This window comes from Nicotiana tabacum, chromosome 6, assembly GCF_000715075.1.
Source record: "Nicotiana tabacum cultivar K326 chromosome 6, ASM71507v2, whole genome shotgun sequence".
In the NCBI taxonomy this organism is placed as follows: domain Eukaryota; kingdom Viridiplantae; phylum Streptophyta; class Magnoliopsida; order Solanales; family Solanaceae; genus Nicotiana; species Nicotiana tabacum.
Genome location: NC_134085.1, coordinates 98,892,763 through 98,915,265, shown reverse-complemented (window position 1 = coordinate 98,915,265; position 22,503 = coordinate 98,892,763).

Genomic DNA, 22,503 nt, shown 5'->3' with positions numbered 1-22,503 from the left:
CTCTTCAGATTTTCATTTCTGATTTTTCTGCTTATGATTTTCCACACTCAAATTTATCTTTTCCCTCTCTTAAAAACTCTCTCTGAAAACTGATATTCAGTCCTAAAATCTGTCCTTCAAATCAGATTTTTTTTTTCTCCTCTCCTCATTTTTTTCTCTTCTTTAATCTCTGTCCAGCTCCCTGTATTTATACAGGGCTGCCCCTTTCTTTTTAAGTGCTGCCTGGACCCCTTTCCTCTTTAAAAATCAGAAAGTCCCATTAAAATCTGCTTTTAAATACTTTAAGTGATCTTATCCTGATTTTAAGCAGCCCCATTACCCTTTGTTTCCCATTATCACTTTTAAATAATAGCCATTAACTTCCACTTTCAGCACACTACTATTAACATTACCCTTACTGTTCTGTCCGAGAAATGCCCCCAGAAATCCTACTGTAATTACTGTTATTACTGCTTTCAAACTTAAAATCAGAATCTAACAATACAGATTTTAAAATCTGTTCAAACCTGATTATTAATCTGATTTAAGATAGCTACAACTAATTCTCTTAAGTTCTGAATTGAATCTTAACTGAGAATATACTCTTTCTAATACAATGGTATCTAATCAATACTTGTGAAATGGAGTTTAAACCTAGCATCACAATAACATTACACTGAACTCAGTACAATAATTCAAACTGAACTTCAGCTTTTGAACTAAGATCAAACAAACAGGAGCATTGTCAATATACTGACAATGCCCTGAAACTTAATGTTCAGGAAACAATATACATACAACAATTATTCTGACAGACTTATTGATTTACAAACAAGGGTGATTTCACTGACGAGTATTAACTTAAGCTGATTATTTACAACAATTGTCAACAAATAGTCTATAGAAACATATTATTTCAATCAGTATTATCACAAATGGGAATTCATAATGTAACTAATCGACGAATTTAATCGAGTCGATTACACACATTGTGAACAAACATAACCAACAGAAACAATTCATTTATTTGATTAAGTAGACTGGTAAGAGACAGAATCCATAGAACAAATAAACAAAAATATGAAAAATTACACAGGTTATTAAAACAAACAAAAATACACGTAGAATACACAAAAGAAATAGAAAAATACCTCTGAACCTTCAAATTTATTCAGACTAGAACTCCACTTGGATTCGGACTTTTTGAAATTAAACAGACCTTAGTCAAAGTATTTTTCACTGAAAATACTTCGACTAAGGTCGATTAAACCTCAATCTTCTATTTAATTTGGGCAGAATCCAAAAGTTTGGTATTTCTAGGGTTCCTGAAGGTTCGATTTGGGGCTTAACCATTTCTGGTTGGATTCGAGGGGAACCAAAGATGACACAAGGGTGAGGGAAGCCTAGGGGTGATTTGGTGTTAGTTTAGAACAGATCTGGGTGAGTTCATGTTTGGCTCGAATCTTCAAATGAAGATTCGAGAAGCTCTGAAGTGATTCGAGCCAAACAAACACCGGATCCATAACGAGGCATGCTAGGGGGTGCTATGGTGTTAAATAGGGGCTGTTTGGTTTAGATCTGAGTTTGGCTCGAATCTTCAAATAAAGATTCGAGAACCTTCAGGAAGATTCGAGCCAAGCGGCTAACATATTCGGATAGAGGGTGTTCAGGGGGTTCTGGGGTGTTAAGGTGGTGACCGGCGGCGTTGATGCCGCCGGGTTTCAGGCGGTGGGGAATGAGGGCGGCTAGGGTTAGGGTGTGATTTCGGAAGGGATGATGAACAGTAGAGAGGAGGGGGGTGTTCAGTTAGGGGCCGGGGTAGGGGTTTGAGCCTTATATAGGGGTGGGGTGGATTGATCTCATCCGTTGGATCAATTAAGATGCACGGTTGAGATCAATCCACTTAACCAAACGTTGTCATTTGGTTGAAATTCGGGGTCAGGCTGGATCGGGTCAAAGGGTCGGGTAAAGGGTTACGGGTAAGGGGGTGAGATCTCCGCCGTTGGATTGACTCAATCCAACGGTCCTTGATGAAGCGTGACCAAACGCTGTCATTTTGGCTCGTGTAAATTGGACCGGACAGGTTTGTTTGGACTGGGCTTATAGGGCTCATTTTGTTTGGGCCTGGATTTAGGTCCAGGTCCGATTTTCTTTTTACAACTTATATTTTTTTTATTTTCTAATTTTATTATTAATCATTAAGATCTTAATTAAAATTATAAAAACAAAAATTACCCTTCCAAAGATATTAAGTACCTTTTTAACAATTATTTAACACACAGACCAACATTAATCACACAGTGAAATATTTAAAATAGAACAAATGCATATTTTGTGATTTTATTTTGAATCAATTATTAAATGCATAATTAAATCCTAGATATGCATGAAACATATATTTTTTATTTTAATTTTCATTTTGTTATGACAAAGTAAACATTTACGGATATAAGATAAATATTTAACAAACACCACGCAAATTAAAAAATTGCACAGTAAAAGAAATTTATTTTATTTTTGATTTATTTTGGAGTAGTTTTCGTGAGGCAAAAATCACGTGCTCACAGCTGCCCCTCTTTGTGCGGAAACTCGAAGAGTTTTCGTGCAAAGATAAAGTGAGCGGATACGAGCGATTTTTGCCCGTTCAAATACTCCGTGGGAAGCATTTTTTGAAAGATTTGACCGAACCTCTGCTTCAAAGGTTTCCTACATATCCTTGGCTATAAAAGAATCAGGTCAATGTAGTTCGGGAAGTTTTGGGTAGCTGGGACTACCGTGGGACTGTGATGTTACTGCTGCTTCGTGCTGTTTTTACTGCTTGCTGACCTCCTTATTACACCTTACTTCAAAGGTAATACAAAAAGCTAAACTAGACTATGGTACATGAATTATAAAATCTTATCTAGATCATGCCCTTGCGTTTCTTGTTGTCTTGATATCTTGGTGACTCTTGGGCATTTGGCTTATTCCGTATTCCTTTTCATTGTGTCCTGTATTTTCTTTATCTGTTTGGGATTCTTGTTGTTTCCTGCTGGGGACTTTGTTGGACTCCTCTGCTTTATTGACTTTAAATGTGCTCCTTTCTCATATGAGCGGGCTTTTGATTTCAACACTTCAATTGTATTCCCTCGTTCTCCAGGTGGGTGCCTGACTTCTGTCTGCTTTAATTGTATTCCCTTGTTCTCCAGGTGGGCGCCTGACTGCTTCTTTTCTTTGTCCTCATTCTCCAGGTAGACGCCTGATTTCTTCTTTAATTCTTTTCATCCTCATTCTCCAGGTGGACGCCTGATTTCTTCTTAACTTCTTCATCCTCATTCTCCAGGTGGATGCCTGATTTCTTCAATTCTTTGTCCTCATTCTCTAGGTGGACGCCTGATTTCTTCAATTCTTTGTCCTCGTTCTCCAGGTGGACACCTGACTTCTTTAATTCTCAACCTCATTCTCCAAGTGGACGCCTGACTTCTTTAATTCTTATCCTCATTCTCCAGGTGGACGCCTGACTTCTTTAATTCTTATCCTCATTCTCCAGGTGGACGCCTGATTTCTTTAACTCTCATCCTCATTCTCCAGGTGGACGCCTGATTTCTTTTTAACTTCTTCATCCTCATTCTCCAGGTGGACGCCTGACTTCTTCAATTCTTATCCTCATTCTCCAGGTGGACTCCTGACTTCTTTAATTCTCATCCTCATTCTCCAGGTGGACTCCTGACTTCTTTAATTCTCATCCTCATTCTCCAAGTGGACGCCTGACTTCTTTAATTCTTCATCCTCATTCTCCAGGTGGACGCCTGACTTCTTTAATTCTCATCCTCATTCTCCAGGTAGACGCCTGATTTTTTTAACTCTCATCCTCATTCTCCAGGTGGACGCCTGATTTCTTTTTAACTTCTTCATCCTCATTCTCCAGGTGGACGCCTGACTTCTTCAATTCTTATCCTCATTCTCCAGGTGGACGCCTGACTTCTTTAATTATCATCCTCATTCTCCAGGTGGACGCCTGACTTCTTTAATTCTCATCCTCATTCTCCAGGTGGACGCCTGACTTCTTTAATTCTTCATCCTCATTCTCCAGGTGGACGCCTGACTTCTTCAATTCTCATCCTCATTCTCCAGGTGGACGCCTGACTTCTTCTTTTCTCATCCTCATTCTCCAGGTGGACGCCTGATTTCTTCAATTCTTTGTCCTCATTCTTGAGGTGGACGCCTGATTTCTTCAATTCTTTGTCCTCATTCTCCAGGTGGACGCCTGATTCCTTCTTTTTTTCTTCATCCTCATTCTCCAGGTGGACGCCTGACTTTCTTTAATTCTCATCCTCATTCTCCAGGTGGACGCCTGATTTCTTTAATTCTCATTCTCCAGGTGGACGCCTGACTTCTTTAATTCTTCATCCTCATTCTCCAGGTGGACGCCTGACTTCTTCAATTCTTTGTCCTCATTCTCCAGGTGGACGCCTGACTTCTTTGATTCTCATCCTCATTCTCCAGGTGGACGCCTGACTTCTTTAATTCTTATCCTCATTCTCCAGGTGGACGCCTGATTTCTTTAACTCTCATCCTCATTCTCCAGGTGGACGCCTGATTTCGTTTTAACTTCTTCATCCTTATTCTCCAGGTGGACGCCTGACTTCTTCAATTCTTATACTCATTCTCCAGGTAGACGCCTGACTTCTTTAATTCTCATCCTCATTCTCCAGGTGGACGCCTGACTTCTTTAATTCTTCATCCTCATTCTCCAGGTGGACGCCTGACTTCTTCAATTCTCATCCTCATTCTCCAGGTGGACGCCTGACTTCTTCTTTATCTCTTTATCCTCATTCTCCAAGTGGACGCCTGATTTCTTCAATTCTTTGTCCTCATTCTCGAGGTGGACGCCCGATTTCTTCAATTCTTTGCCCTCATTCTCCAGGTGGACGCCTGACTTCTTTAATTCTCATCCTCATTCTCCAGGTGGACGCCTGACTTCTTTAATTCTTATCCTCATTCTCCAGGTGGACGCCTGACTTCTTTAATTCTCATCCTCATTTTCCAGGTGGACGCCTGACTGCTTCAATTCTTATCCTCATTCTCCAGGTGGACGCCTGACTTCTTTAATTCTCATCCTCATTCTCCAGGTGGACGCCTGACTTCTTTAATTCTTTTCATCGGGTTTTTCCTGACACAAATGTTGTTTTTGCCCTTATTTTAAAATTAAAGAAAACTTTGTTAGTTTTAAAACAGGAGGGTTAACTGGGCATTCTCGCCGACGGTGGGGCTTCTCTGTCTTGTTTTGTTGCCTTGAAATGGTTGAAAGACTGTTTGTCCTTGTAATTGATCCTTACTATAGGATTCCCCTCTGTATGTTTTCCTTCAAACCCTTTTAACCTTAATCATATGTTCTCCTGACATTGCTGATCCGCTTTTGATTCCATTTTTCTTACACCCATATCTTATTATTTTTATCTCCCGCCTTTCATGGTCGTATTTTGCATCATGTAACCTTGAATCTTGGTAGTATACCTTGACATTCCTTCTTATTTGTTTGGAATAAAACTTATCTCAAAGCTTTAGAAAAGTAAGATTATTAGTAAGGAAACACGCTGATTTTGACAATTATAGAATGAAAAGAAAAATTCAAATTTGGATGATCGTTGACGAAGGAATAAAGGACTTATCTGATTGGAGTCACTGGCGCCAATAATCATGGTATGCAATTTGGATTAATCAACCCAGTCTTTTTAATCAATCTCCTTTCAATTGTCTCATTTTTGTTTTCCCCAAAATTTCCGTAATCCAACTTCATTTTTCATTTTACAGACCTGTTGGACTTGCAATATCTCAAAGAGTTTTCACCGATAAACCTTTCTTATTTGTTCATTTCTTACTTCCTTTTCGCCTTATGGTGCCTACGAAGGTTTTCACCAATAAGACTCTCATTTTACTTTCTCTCAACTTTCGTCGCCTTATGGTGCCCGTGTGGGTTTTCACCTATAAGACTCTCTCATTTTTACTTTCTTTTCTTGTTTGTACCAGAGTGTTATGAACCATCTTCATTTGTTTGACTCAGCATTTTTCTAAGATTGGTCGAAAGGTCTTTTTGGTATGTGGTGGGAAATGGAAAGGTATCAAAAACTAAACAGTTTTGGTATGGGTTTAAAATTACAACTCTTGGAATCTTTTTCTTATTTCCAATACAACTCCTGCCCCAGTTTTCTTGATTGGGGTCTCTTGATGTTTCTTTTGTGCACATTATGCATATTGTGCACCCTATGACCGAGCCGTGAGGCGCCTACGTATCCTTCTTTGAGGAATCAGGTCAAACGTAGTTCACTAGATAATAGTGATTTTCTTTTCTCTTTTTTTTTTTATTTTTTTTATTTCATATTTGATTTTTCTTGATTCCAAGAGAGGGTAAGAAAGAAACAAATATGGCTCGAAGGGGAAGCAAATGGTATAGTGTTTGGATAGCAGAATAAATTGCCTTTGTCATTCCAATCTTCGAAATAATGCTAAATACAAACATTCAAAAGTTATGCATAATATCTTTTTACCGCGTCAGAATTGATCGCCATATCTATGCATTTGCCTTCAATATCTGTTAAGCATAGTGCACCATTCGATAATACTCTGGTCACAATGAATGGTCCTTGCCAATTCGGGGCAAATTTGCCTTTTGCCTCAATCTGATGTGGAAGAGTACGTTTCAGCACATGTTGACCCACTTCGAACTTCCGTGGACGCACTTTTTTGTTGTATGCTCTTGCTATTCTTCTTTGATATAATTGACCATGACATACTACGGCCAATCGTTTTTCATCAATCAAGTTTAACTGTTCCAGACGGGTTTTGACCTACTCATCATCATCAATCTTTGCTTCGGCGATGATCCGAAGGGAAGGAATCTCAACTTCTGTAGGAATTACTGCTTCAGTGCCATATACCAACAAATAAGGAGTTGCTCCTACTGAAGTGTGAACAGTAGTGCGGTATCCCAATAATGCAAATGGTAATTTTTCATGCCATTGTTTTGAACCTTCTACCATTTTCCGAAGTATCTTCTTTATGTTTTTGTTGGCTGCCTCGACTGCTCCATTCGCCTTGGGCCGATATGGGGTAGAGTTGCGATGTGTAATCTTAAACTGTTGACATACTTCCTTCATTAAGTTGCTGTTAAGATTAGCCCCGTTATCTGTGATGATCACCTTTGGGATTCCGAATCGACATATGATATTTGAGTGGACAAAATTGACCACAGCTTTCTTGGTCACCGATTTGAATGTCTTGGCCTCAACCCATTTGGTAAAATAATCAATGGCTACCAGAATGAACCTGTGCCCATTGGATGCTGCCGGCTCAATTGGTCCAATCACATCCATGCCCCAGGCAATGAAGGGCCATGGTGCCGACATTGTGTGCAACTCCGATGGTGGAGAATGAATCAAATCTCCGTGTATCTGGCATTGATGACACTTGCGCACAAAATTGATACAATCTCGCTCCATGGTAAGGCAATAGTAACCAGCTCGGAGGATTTTCTTTGCCAACACATATCCATTCATGTGGGGTCCGCAAACTCCAGAATGTACTTCAAACATGACAGTTGTAGCTTGTCTGACATCTATGCATCTTAATAATCCAAGGTCTGGTGTTCTTTTATACAAAATTCCTCCGCTCAAGAAGAATCCATTTGCCAATCGCCTAATGGTCCTCTTTTGATCTCCTGTGGCTTGTGCGGGATACATCCCCATCCTGATATAATCCTTGATGTCGTGGAACCATGGTTCACCATCAAATTCTTCTTCAACCATATTGCAATAAGCGTGCTGATCGTGGACTTGAATATGTAGTGGATCCACATAAGCTTTGTCTGGATGGTGCAACATTGATGCCAAGGTAGCCAATGCATCGGCGACCTCATTATGGATCCTTGGAATATGACGGAACTCCACTGATTGAAACCGCTAAAAAAGATCATGTAGACATTGTCGGTATGGTATGAGCTTTAAGTCTCGGGTTTCCCATTCTCCTTGAATTTGATGTACCAGAAGATCCGAATCTCCCATGACTAAGATTTCTTGGATACCCATGTCTGCGGCTAGCCTTAACCCCATAATACAAGCTTCATATTCAGCCATATTATTGGTGCAATAAAATCGCAGTTGAGCCGTAACAGGATAGTGATGCCCTGTTTCAGAAATGATTACAGCTCCTACCCCGACTCCTTTCATGTTAGCGGCCCCATCAAAGAAAAGTTTCCAACCAGGTTTTTCAATTTGCTCCATCTCGTCGATATGCATTATTTCTTCATCAGGAAAATAGGTTTTCAACGGCTCATATTCCTCGTCGACCGGGTTTTCAGCTAAATGATCAGCCAATGCTTGGGCTTTTATTGCAGTTCGAGTCACATAGATGATGTCAAATTCTGTGAGCAATATCTGCCACTTTGCAAGTCTTCCCGTTGGCATAGGCTTTTGAAAAATATATTTCAATGGATCTAGACGTGAAATGAGGTAAGTGGTGTAGGATGACAAATAGTGTTTCAATTTTTGAGCTACCCATGTTAGGGCGCAACATGTCTTTTCCAGATGAGTATACTTAACCTCATAAACTGTGAACTTCTTGCTAAGGTAGTAGATGGCCTGTTCTTTTCTGCCAGTGAGGTCATGTTGCCCCAATACACAACCAAATGAATTTTCCAAAACTGTTAAGTAAAGAATCAAAGGTCTTCCTGGCTCTGGCGGGACCAACACGGGTGGGTTCGACAGGTATCCTTTTATCTTATCAAACGCCTCCTGACACTCGTCGGTCCATTCGACCGCAACATCCTTTTTCAACAATTTGAAAATAGGCTCACAGGTTGTTGTAAGCTGAGCAATAAACCTGCTGATGTAATTCAACCTTCCCAACAAACTCATTACTTCAGTTTTGTTCTTTGGAGGTGGCAATTCTTGGATGGCTTTGATTTTTGATGGGTCTAGCTCGATACCTCGTCGACTGACTATGAATCCCAGCAACTTTCCAGATGGAACTCCAAATGCGCATTTGGCAGGGTTAAGTTTGAGGTTGTACCTGCGAAGTCTTAAGAAGAATTTCCTCAAGTCCCCAACATGGTCGGACTGATGCTTTGATTTTATGATCACATCGTCCACGTATACCTCAATCTCCTTGTGTATCATATCATGAAACACTGTGGTCATCGCTCTCATATAGGTTGCTCCGGCGTTCTTCAAACCGAATGGCATTACCCGGTAGCAATAAGTTCCCCATGGTGTGATGAATGCCGTCTTTTCTGCGTCTTCGTCATCCATTAGAATTTGATGATACCCGGCATAACAATCCACGAAAGATCCTATATCATGCTTGGCACAATTATCGATCAAAATATGGATATTGGGTAATGGGAAATTATCCTTCGGACTTGCTTTGTTGAGATTGCGGTAGTCGACGCATACTCTAATTTTGTCGTCTTTCTTTGGTACAGGAACGACATTAGCTAACCAAACAGGATATCGAGTGACTCGAATGACCTTTGCTTCCAACTGTTTGGTGATTTCTTCCTTAATTCTCACACTCATATCAGGCTAGAATTTTCTCAGCCTCTGCTTGACAGGAGGTACCGTTGGATCGGTGGGCAATTTGTGAACCACTAAATCAGTGCTCAGGCCCGGCATGTCGTCATATGACCATGCAAAAACATCTTTGAATTCTATGAGTGCTTTAATTAACTCTTCTCGGATCTTTGGTTCGAGATGGACACTTATTTTAGTTTGCCGGATATTACTCGTGTCCCCTATATTGATGTCCTCGGTATCACTCAAGTTAGGTTTGATTTTTTCCTCAAAGTGAATTAACTCTTTACTAATCTCTTCAAAAACCTCATCTTCATCATATTCTGATTCATAATCACAATATATTTCTTGAATTATTACTTCGGAACCAGATTGATTTTTAAGACTGGGCTGAGGATTCCTCATGCATGCCATATCACTAGAGCTAGCATAAAAAGAACTGTACAGAAAAAAAAAGAAATGGAAAAAAGAAAACTATCAGGAATGATAATGAAAAAGGAAACTGTATTTTATTGGATGATGAAAGATAACAAGGTTTGCACACTTCAAACAAACTGTAAGATAAGCATTGGGATTACAACCCTGAGGTAACCCAAACAAACTGAAAGAAAATCAAAATAAACTACCAAGACTCCTTTCGAATGGGGAGAGGAGTGGCTTTCCAATTATTAAGCTTTGTTTCTGGCCCAACAAATTGTACTTCTGCATTGCTACAACCTTCTCCGCTTTCCACCATATTCACATCGTCAAACAATTTCTCAAATCTTTCAATTAATTCCTCCTCAGGATTGACCAGGGATTTAGGAATTGTTGTTATCGGGCGATTTTTAACACCGGTCTTGACAAAAGACTTTGATAGATGTGGGACTGGTTTTGGCAGAACCCGTGCCTTTTGTTTCAGCTTTCTGGCCTTTTTTACATCATTGATAGCGGGTACGAATCCCAAACCAAAGGTTCCCCAGTTCTCGAGGAGAGATACTGGTTGCGTAATTCCTTGCAACGATGAGCCTAGACCTTTGCTGGGTATAAAACCATTTTTTAACATTTCATAGGCTACCATGACTGATGCAGAGGATATTTTTGGATTCGGAAGGTACTTCCCCTCTGGAATTTTCTCTACCGACACTGTGTCGGACACTTGGTATACCCATGGTCCCTGGTCATTTTCTATTCCTTCGACCGGTATAATGGTCCTGCTGTGAGCATTTAAACTTTCTTCTCCATGCACAACTATTTCTTGATGATCCCATTCAAACTTGACAGCCTGATGTAGTGTTGACGGGACTGCTTTAGCAGCATGGATCCATGGTCGACCCAACAACAAATTATAAGAAACAGTTATGTCCAGTACTTGAAACTCCATTGTGAATTCAACTGGCCCTATTGTTAGTTCTAACACTATGTCGCCACATGAATCTCTGCTTCCACCGTCAAACCCCCGTACGCAAATACTATTCTTCTGGATCCTCTCCTCTTTGATTTTCAATTTGCTTAAAGTGGAGAGAGGGCAGATGTTTGCACTTGACCCATTGTCAACCAATACCCGGGTTACTACGGAGTTTTCACATTTCACGGTGAGGTAAAGAGCTCTGTTGTGCTCGGTACCTTCCACAGGCAATTCATCATCAGAAAATGTAATTCTGTTTACCTCAAAGATTCTGTTGGCTATTCTTCCCAAATGATTTACAGAGATTTTTTCAGGAACATGAGCCTCATTCAGGATTTTCATCAAAGCCAGATGGTGCTCCTCTGAATGGATCAGTAATGACAACAATGAAATTTGAGCGGGCGTCTTCTTCAATTGATCCACAACAGAATAGTCATGGAGTTTCATTTTTCTTAAAAACTCTTCCGCCTCTTCTTCTGTCACAGCTCTCTTTATTGGTGTTGGATTTTTTTTAGTTTTTCTTAACTCTTCGGGCGTAAAACATCTTCCCGAACGCGTCAAGCCTTGCACCTCACACACTTCTTCCTTGACTTCTTTTCCCTTGTACATTACAGTCACCCGTTCATAGTTCCATGGGATGGCTGTTGTTGATCACTGGCAGCTGGGTTACAGGTGTGATAATAACCCGATCTGTACGGGCTCCTTCCACGAATACAATGGGTTTGTTGGCAACCCCTGGTACTATCACTTTCGGCCTTTCTTGTTTTGTGGCAACTTTGCTTGATGATCCCTTCTCGACTACCATAAATGGTTCATCACCATTTTTGTCCTGCTTAGGTACCGGCTTCTCCTCTGTTAACTGCTTATCTGGCTCGGCTTCATGAGACCTGATCATCATGACAGTTTGTGACGGCTTCTTTGTCTCCCCATCAGCTTGTATGATTTCTATCATATTGGCCTCCTGATGGGCTGGCATTGGATTTCTATTGATATTGGGAGCTTCGGGGGTTTGAACCTCGATTTTATTAGTATCAATCAGCTCTTGTATTGCATTTTTCAAATGCCAGCATTTCTCCGTATCATGGCCTGGTGTACCGGAGCAATATTCACAGCTAATGGTGTAATCCAGATTCTTTGGAGGAGGATTGGGTAGCTTGGATTGTATTGGTCTTAGCATGTCCAGCTGTCTCGGCCTGTGGAACAGACTAGTGTAAGACTCTCCCAATGGAGTGTAGGTTTTCTTTTTCTGTTCCCTTTCTCCCCTGAATGCCGGCCTAGGCCTGAAACCTGGTCCGGGATAGGCTCGTGGGTAAGTACTTGGTCTGGCAGGAGCACGCCAATTAGTGTGAACAGGTGGCTGATTGTATGTTTGCGCATGGTTAATGAAAAAATGAGGCTCCGAAGGGTGATAGTAGTGTTGGGATGAATCGTGGTGGTAAGTTTATTGGCGAGGTCTTTGTTGATTATAGTAAGGCGGTGAACCTCTGGGTCCTGACCAAATTCCTGAATCAACTACCGCTGCTTCCTCCCTCTTCTTTCTTCCGATTCCTCCTACCCCGCCTTGAATAGCTTGAGTAGTCGCCTTAATCGCTGAATAGCTCATGATTTTATTTGTCTTGAGGCCTTCTTCCACCATACCTCCCATCTTCACCACTTCGTTGAATGATTTCCTAACAGCTGAAACCAAATGGGCATAGTAAGTTGGTTCCAAGGCTTGGAGGAAGTAGTCTACCATTTCACTCTCCTTCATAGGAGGATCCACTCTTGCTGCCTGTTCTCTCCACCGGAAACCATACTCTCTGAAACTTTCATTGTGTTTCTTCTCAAATTTTGTCAAAGATAGTCGATCTGGGATGATTTCCAGATTGTATTGGAAATGGTATGCGAATGCCTGTGCCAGGTCATCCCAGGTGTACCATCTCCCATGGTCCTGGCGTGTATACCACTCCAAAGTTGATCTGCTTAAACTTTGACTGAAGTAAGCCATCAATAATTCATCCTTTCCCCCAGCTCCTCGCATCTTGCTACAGAAACCCCTTAAGAGGGCTACTGGGTCGCCGTGCCCGTTGTATAGGTCAAATTTGGGCATCTTGAAGCCAACTGGTAATTGTACATTTGGGAATAAGCACAAATCTTTGTATGCTACACTGACTTGCCCACCTAATCCTCGCATGTCTCTGAACTATTGTTCTAGACTCTTGACCTTCCTGAACATCTCTTCTTGTTCAGTATTTTTGGCTAGCTTGTCAATTTCGGTTGGGAGATCAAAACGAGGAGCAGTTGAATGGATTTCGGAGGCTTTGAGGGTGGGCTCTGGGGGGTAATATTGGTTGTCCTGGGCCTGGAATGTAGGCTCACTAGGAGATTTGTGGAATGTAGCCAGGGGAGGTGCTACGAAAACAGGAGTCATAGGTGGAGGAAAATATGGAACTGGTTTCGGAGGTGGAGACTGCGGTGTCTGAGAGGTGGTGCCTCGGTAGTGCTGGTAAATGGGGAAATTTGGGGATAATTCAGTGGTAATATTATCCTGAGTTTGGGTCATTGATGGAGCAGGGTTAGTTGGGTAAGACGGGGGTAACTGTCCTGTAGACCAGGCTTGGTACATCTCAGTCATTTGCTGCTTGAGTTTAAACATCTCTTCTTTCATTTTCCCGACATCCATCTCCTCTAGCTCAATACCTGTGTCAACATCTGGGATAGACATACTTTCGGGTATCGGTCCTTTTGATCTTGTGTGATAATGATAATATTCCAGTATACTCTTTAGAGAAACTAACTGCTTGAATTATGGAAATGAACAAACTTGTTAGTCTTGAGAGTTTAACACATATATAATTACACGTTGAGATGCAATGCTCCTAGACAAATATCCCCTTTCTATTATGCATTTGCTCGGCTGCTTGTGTCGTCCCAGCTTTCTTGAAATTTTTATTGTTACTCACTTTTATTTTATTTATTATATTCCTTATTGTGGTGGTCGAATCTTATAAAGATTGCCTACGTATCATGCCCCCGTATGAATCAGACCTTGCGTAGTTCGGACATGAGGCAAACACTTTTATTCATTATACAAAGATGAACAGACATTACATTTGAAAACTTTGTAAGAAAATGGCTTGAAACACACACACTTAAATCAAAATAAAAGATATGATTCTTAACATCTCACAACGTGCCCCACTTTCCACTTGTGTTGTAAATTATTAGATTATTTGCTCAATGTGGGGCTTGACCTGGATGACCTCCCAGCGTACGATACATCCTTTCCAACTCCATTGCTAGATGACGGGCAAAAGTGGGTGCATGCTCTGTAAACCTTTCATAATCCATTCCTTGGCAGTTTACGTAACTTTGAGAAGTGTAGACCGCCAAGTCGTGGATTTGTGCCCTGAAATCTTGGAGACGTTGGTCTTGGTTCTGCAATTGCTGCTGACGAGTGGTGGCTATATCTCTGACACGGTTTTCACGATCTAGAGCTGACTCTAATAGAGCTCGGAGTTTGGCCTGCTCTAATCTTGCATGCGCTCTTTCCCTGTCGATGTCTGCTTGTTGATGTTCTCTGTTGCATCTTCTTGTCTCTTCTAGTTGTGCACGAAGCTGGTCTTCTGATCGTATCCAATGGTCTTTTTCCTTCTTGAATTGTGCCCTGTCTTTTTCGGATTGCCTATCTTGGCGTTCCTTATTAGATCTGGCTTCTTCATTTAATTGTTGGATCCTTTCTTTTGCTTTGCTCAACGCCCTTTCGTTTTCCGCAAGAATGGAATCATAATCTTGCATTCTTTCAAAAAGATTGGCGATGATTTTTTGATCCTTCCAGCTCCTCTTTGGTGTTTCAGAAACTCTTTTCATTTTTGGAATCGAGCATGAAGATTTTCATTCTCACAAGCTAGACTCTTCTTCTCGCCTTCGGCTTCTTGTGCTTGCAAATCTTTCTCCAGACTGAGGCTTCTCAGATTTCTTATAGGGCATGGATAGTTTCTTTGTACCCTTTTTCCTTTTCTCCCCAGATCAACCGCTTTTGGATTTTATCATTGAAGTTTTGAACATGGGGTCTTTTTGTTGGCCTTCTTAGCTCAGGCTCTGGTACATCATCCATGCGAGACCATTTTTCAAACCACCTTGCATATCCAGGATTTATCTCACCCTTTGTAGTGTCTGGGACTTGAGTATCACTTTTCAAGTATCGACATCCATTCCACATCTGCTGAAGTAGAGCCTCAGGAATAGTGGCTTCTGGGTGTAATTCGATTACTTGCATACTCAAATCTTCATCATCAGGAACTACTTGATATCTCCCTAGTTGTCTTAGGACTCTTAGTGGCGCATACGGCTGGATGCTTCTCAATCCCAATAGTATCAGATAACTATTTGAGGTTGACATATGTATCACTTCCCTCATCGGGAGCCATCCCAAAGTCCATTCAATTTGATTTGCCGTTAAAACCCTTAGATGAGATACCCATGCTTCTATCCCTTCTGGAGCCTGATAATTTTTTATTCTTTCCTCATAACTCTCAATGTAATTATCATTGTTTGGCACATACTGTATGATCTTGGGCTGTTGTTGGAGATGTTCAATCACCCACATTTGCAACAAAATTTTGCATCCTTCGAAGACTTTTGCTCCTGATTTACATAAAGTCAAAGCCCGATAAATGTCTGATAGAATAATGGGGACAAGGGTGTGATTTTCTTTGGTGGTGAGGATTTGCACAACTTTCGCGGTGCGAATATCAATTGTTCGCTCTTTGTTTGGGAAGACCATGATTCCTAGAAAAGCCACCATGAAGGCAAAGCGACGGTGAATCTGCCAAGTGTCTTTGTTTTGCTTGTTAGTAAGGCCTTTCTCATGAATTTCGAACCCATCTGACTTTCCGAACCTTGAATACAAAAAGTTGAAGGAACAACATCCATTGATGACATTGCTTTTCCTGATTTGACTGCTAATGTTCAGAAGACCGAAGAATTGATGTACCGAGGGAGTTTTTGTGAATATCAGGCTTTGATTTCTTAGATTTCCGTCAAAACCAGCATATCCAGCTATCTCCTCTAATGTAGGAGTAAGCTCGAAGTCAGAGAAACGAAAGACATTGTGAACAGGGTCCCAAAAAGTTACTAACGCTGCAATCAGATCATCACGGGGTTTAATTTTCATAATATCCGTGAGATTTCCCAAATGCTTGACGACCCATTTTTGACCATCTTCGCCTAATTCATACCACCACATTTGAAGCTGAAATAGAAACTCTTCTGTATTCGTGGACGGGGGGGTTTTGTGTGGTGCTCATTTTGTATCTGAAATTTAAAATATAATAAAGTCAAAACTCATTTTGAAAATATACACTAAAAAAAATTCAATTTTTTATTAAATACCCTTATTTCAAGATTTAAAACTATTTTTGGGAATTTTTTTAAAACAACCCATTTTATTCCTCGGTTCTCACCATGATTTCATTTAAGCTGGTCAACAAGCATGTTCGAGGCAAATGAATGCACAGGTAGCAAGTAGGATGCATCAGGATGGTCTTTTTGTTTCGGGTTCACCTGTCCTAGACAGACCCAACCCCTGTGTTGAGTCTCCAAGGCCAAATGTACATGATGCAAATAGACGTTCCTACTAGGGATCCGGTTCATGGCTGAGTTATTCTAGGCAAAAAACCTGAGGTTGATTGTTCTAAACCTGGCTTACCCAAACGGACAGTTTGAGCCGAAGCGGGGGCAACGTACCGGGAGCACGAAAGTCTACCCAGCCTAGTTACTTGTCCCAACTTCGTCTTATTTGGTATGACTTTAACAGAAAGGTGGGCCGCGCGCACGTGTGCACCATAAATTCAGAAGACTCAGAAAGAAGGAGGTTTCGTGGCAATTGTATATGCACAATTCAAATAATATTAAAGCAGTAAAAATTTCATTGAGCATATTGAGCATTTATCATGTAAAAATCAGACAATAAATAAAGCCAATTATAATAGTTATTTTAAGCTCGAATTCTTTAAACCCTGAACTAGAGATTCTGTGTTTGTCCCCAGCAGAGTCGCCAGAGCTGTCGCACCTCCTTTTTCCGCCCCCGCGAGGGTGCGTAGGGAGTATTCTCCAATTGAAGGACAGTCGAAACGGGATTTATTTTATTTTTATTTTTTTGTTTCAGAATCGCCACCTGGGAATTTTAAAGGCGTCCCAAGTCACCAATTTCTAATCCCTGAATCGAGGAGAATATGACTCTATTTGTTATTCTGCGAACCAGATATCCTGAGTAAGGAATTCTGTTAATCCGGAAAAAGGTATTAGGCATTTTCGAATTCCGTGGTTCTAGCACGGTCTCTCAACTGTTTTTATTGGCTTAATTATCTTGATTTTACTAAATACATTTTTTATTGCATGATTTTACTACCGCTTTTACTTATTGTTTACAATTATATAAACGAATTACGCGTACGTATATTCGTATTATATACCTTTCATAATTACGGGGGATCATGTCACGCATACGTGTACACAATATAATTGACCATATTATGTCCTTTATTACAAATTCATATGTTCGTGATTTAAAATAAAATTATGAACGTCATCACCCTTATATTTAAACAGTGAACTGCACATCCCGGGTTATATGAAATTATTTTAACATTTTTGGAGAAATCCTTTTTATTAAATATTCGCTCGAAATTGCGCGTACGCATAATCCAAATTTGCTTTTAAAAATATAATCAGGGTACGCGAACGCATCCCTAATTGCGCAAAATCTTTGTAATAATATTATGGATTTTCCACAAATTGTTTATTATAACTACACATTTTATATGAAAATCCTGAGAAATTCACATTCAAGGGATGCCTTTAAATTCTTTTAAAAGAATTCACAATTTATTATGTGTTGACCGTCGATTATAATTTCCGCGTATAATTTATGTTCATCCAGACTATTCAAATTCAAAGTAAAGAATAAAAATATGATTAATACTATTCTTCACAAATACAACATATATACATATACCAAAGGATGAATTGCATATGAAACTAAAAAATAATTTATGAAGGGAAGAAATATTTTTTGAAGAATTTTCATTATTTTTATTTAGTGCAAATTCTATTTCTAATTACCATTGATATAAAGTGTTGAAATTTGTGCATGTACATCTCATCTTATTCTCATATACTTGCTTTTAATCTAATAGGCCTAATTATTTTGTTAATTCTGCTTATGGTTGAACGTAAGATATATATATAATCTAACCGATTTGATTCTCGATTTATGTGAACCGTTGCTAAACACTAACATTCGCATTGTAAAATTCCTAGGCCATTTGTGATTAAAAGAGAACAAATCTACATAATTGACTTAATAAGATGTTATTGCATACAACATTATTCGTAATGTTTTGACATTTGCAAACATAGCAGAAGATACTAATGCAACTTTCGACTATTGATTATAATCATAATCACTATTACGCCATATATGGACAAAATGCAACCAACATCATCTAGCCTTAATCCACAACCAAACAATCGAAATACACTAACCATGCATTTTCTTGATATTTCAGAATATTCTATACCTGACTAACAATGTCATAGGACTTAATTAATAGCCAACTTCATGCCATGTTTCCTATCTTAACAATTCAATCATAACTATACTTTAATGAAATTCTGGGGAATAGATAATACTATTACAACACTTATATGAATTTCAAAAGAGAATGATCAACTGATAATTATCATGTCAAGCATAATACTATATTAACCAACATGAAACAAAACTGAAATTTACAATAATGAACTTAGATAAATGAAAAATAGAATTGCAATTCAAGCTTCATTGATTTGTCATGAAGAGACTCTTTCCAACATAGAATTTAAAAGATATGTACCTGGAAACGAAGGAGTAAATTTCAGCAGTTGCAGCAGTAATAAAAATCAGCAGAATAGCAGTATTTCCACAGATTTGAGCAATAATAAGACCCGAGGAACCCAGATGCACAGTAACAGTATTCTTTTGAGAAATTTCAGATTTGAACAAAAAAATGCCACTAAAAACAGACCCGGACAGATTCAGAAATATGTTTCTGATTTTTCTTTTCTTCTTCTACATATGTTTCAGATTGTGTGTGTATATGTGTGTTCTCCTTTTGTTTCTTTTTCTGTTTTTCTTCCTCTTCAGATTTTCATTTCTGATTTTTCTGCTTATGATTTTCTACACTCAAATTTATCTTTTTCCTCTCTTAAAAACTCTCTCTGAAAATTGATATTCAGTCCTAAAATCTGTCCTTCAAATCAGATTTTTTTTTCTCCTCTCCTCATTTTTTTCTCTTCTTTAATCTCTGTCCAGCTCCCTGTATTTATACAGGGCTGCCCCTTTCTTTTTAAGTGCTGCCTGGACCCCTTTCCTCTTTAAAAATCAGAAAGTCCCATTAAAATCTGCTTTTAAATACTTTAAGTGATCTTATCCTGATTTTAAGCAGCCCCATTACCCTTTGTTTACCATTATCACTTTTAAATAATAGCCATTAACTTCCACTTTCAGCACACTACTATTAATATTACCCTTACTGTTCTGTTCCAGAAATATCCTACTGTAATTACTGTTATTACTGCTTTCAAACTTAAAATCAGAATCTAACAATACAGATTTTAAAATCTGTTCAAACCTGATTATTAATCTGATTTAAGATAGCTACAACTAATTCTCTTAAGTTCTGAATTGAATCTTAACTGAGAATATACTCTTTCTAATACAATGGTATCTAATCAATACTTGTGAAATGGAGTTTAAACCTAGCATCACAATAACATTACACTGAACTCAGTACAATAATTCAAACTGAACTTCAGCTTTTGAACTAAGATCAAACAAACAGGAGCATTGTCAATATACTGACAATGCCCTGAAACTTAATGTTCAGGAAACAATATACATACAACAATTATTCTGACAGACTTATTGATTTACAAACAAGGGTGATTTCACTGACGAGTATTAACTTAAGCTGATTATTTACAACAATTGTCAACAAATAGTCTATAGAAACATATTATTTCAATCAGTATTATCACAAATGGGAATTCATAATGTAACTAATCGACGAATTTAATCGAGTCGATTACACACATTGTGAACAAACATAACCAACAGAAACAATTCATTTATTTGATTAAGTAGACTGGTAAGAGACAGAATCCATAGAACAAATAAACAAAAATATGAAAAATTACACAGGTTATTAAAACAAACAAAAATACACGTAGAATACACAAAAGAAATAGAAAAATACCTCTGAACCTTCAAATTTATTCAGACTAGAACTCCACTTGGATTCGGACTTTTTGAAATTAAACAGACCTTAGTCGAAGTATTTTCCACTGAAAATACTTCGACTAAGGACGATTAAACCTCAATCTTCTATTTAATTTGGGCAGAATCCAAAAGTTTGGTATTTCTAGGGTTCCTGAAGGTTCGATTTGGGGCTTAACCATTTCTGGTTGGATTCGAGGGGAACAAAAGATGACACAAGGGTGAGGGAAGCCTAGGGGTGATTTGGTGTTAGTTTAGAACAGATCTGGGTGAGTTCATGTTTGGCTCGAATCTTCAAATGAAGATTCGAGAAGCTCTGAAGTGATTCGAGCCAAACAAACACCGGATCCATAACGAGGCATGCTAGGGGGTGCTATGGTGTTAACTAGGGGCTGTTTGGTTTAGATCTGAGTTTGGCTCGAATCTTCAAATGAAGATTCGAGAACCTTCAGGAAGATTCGAGCCAAGCGGCTAACATATTCGGATAGAGGGTGTTCAGGGGGTTCTGGGGTGTTAAGGTGGTGACCGGCGGCGTTGATGCCGCCGGGTTTCAGGCGGTGGGGAATGAGGGCGGCTAGGGTTAGGGTGTGATTTCGGAAGGGATGATGAACAGTAGAGAGGAGGGGGGTGTTCAGTTAGGGGCCGGGGTAGGGGTTTGAGCCTTATATAGGGGTGGGGTGGATTGATCTCATCCGTTGGATCAATTAAGATGCACGGTTGAGATCAATCCACTTAACCAAACGTTGTCGTTTGGTTGAAATTCGGGGTCAGGCTGGATCGGGTCAAAGGGTCGGGTAAAGGGTTACGGGTAAGGGGTGAGATCTCCGTCGTTGGATTGATTCAATCCAACGGCCCTTGATGAAGCGTGATCAAACGCTGTCGTTTTGGATCGTGTAAATTGGACCGGACAGGTTTGTTTGGACTGGGCTTATGGGGCTCATTTTGTTTGGGCCTAGATTTAGGTCCAGGTCCGATTTTCTTTTTACAACTTATATTTTTTTTATTTTCTAATTTTATTATTAATAATTAAGATCTTAATTAAAATTATAAAACCAAAAATTACCCTTCCAAAGATATTAAGTACCTTTTTAACAATTATTTAACACACAGACCAACATTAATCACACAGTGAAATATTTAAAATAGAACAAATGCATATTTTGTGATTTTATTTTGAATCAATTATTAAATGCATAATTAAATCCTAGATATGCATGAAACATATATTTTTTATTTTAATTTTCATTTTGTTATGACAAAGTAAACATTTACGGATATAAGATAAATATTTAACAAACACCACGCAAATTAAAAAATTGCACAGTAAAAGAAATTTATTTTATTTTTGATTTATTTTGGAGTAGTTTTCGTGATGCAAAAATCACATGCTCACAATAGGTTGAGCAAGTCCCTCATTAAACCTCCTCACCCTCTCTCTCTCTCTCTCTCGGTAAGAAGTATAAGAAGAGAATGATGGGCCAAATCAACAAATCTAGTCTTGTACTGAGTGACAGTCATAGAACCCTGCTGAAGGCGCTCAAACTGCCTCCGATAGTCCTCTCTCTGAGTGATAGGAAGATACTTCTCTAGAAATAGCTGAGAGAACTGGTCCCAAGTAAGAGCTGGCGACCCAGCTGGTCTGGCCAAACAAAAATCCCTTAACGATTTCTTGGCGGAACTTGACAGACGAAAGACAGCAAAGTCGACCCCATTGGTCGCCACTATCCCCATGTTCTGTAACACCTCGTGGCAACTGTCCAGACAGTCCTGGGGATCCAATGAAGATGTACCACCATAGTGAGTGGTGAAAATCTTGGTAAACCTATCTAATCTCCACAAAGCCTCAGAAGACACAACAGATCCATCACCGGTCTGTGTTGCAACAACCGGCGGAACTACCCCAACTGGCTGAGCTGTTAGAGTCTGAAATAGGAGAGTCATCTGCTCCGGAGTGTGAGTAACGGGAGTTTGGGCTCTTCCCCCAGCCTAAGAGATGGCTGGTGCTACAGGAAATATGTCGACCTAAGCAATACTCTCCATAAGGCCCACTAGACAGACCAAAACATCCTGAAGTATCGGGGTAGCGATGAATGCCTCTGGAACCTAAGTTGGCCCTGCTAGAATGGTCTGGGCTGGAGCCTCCTCATCAAACTCTACATGAGGCTCCACCGCTACTGTTGCTGCTCGAGCTTTGGGCTGAGCCCTGCTCCTGCGTCGGCCTCTAGCACGGCCTCAACCTCATCCTCTACCCCTCATAGGATCTGCCACTATGGTCTTTGGTTGCTGCTCATCTG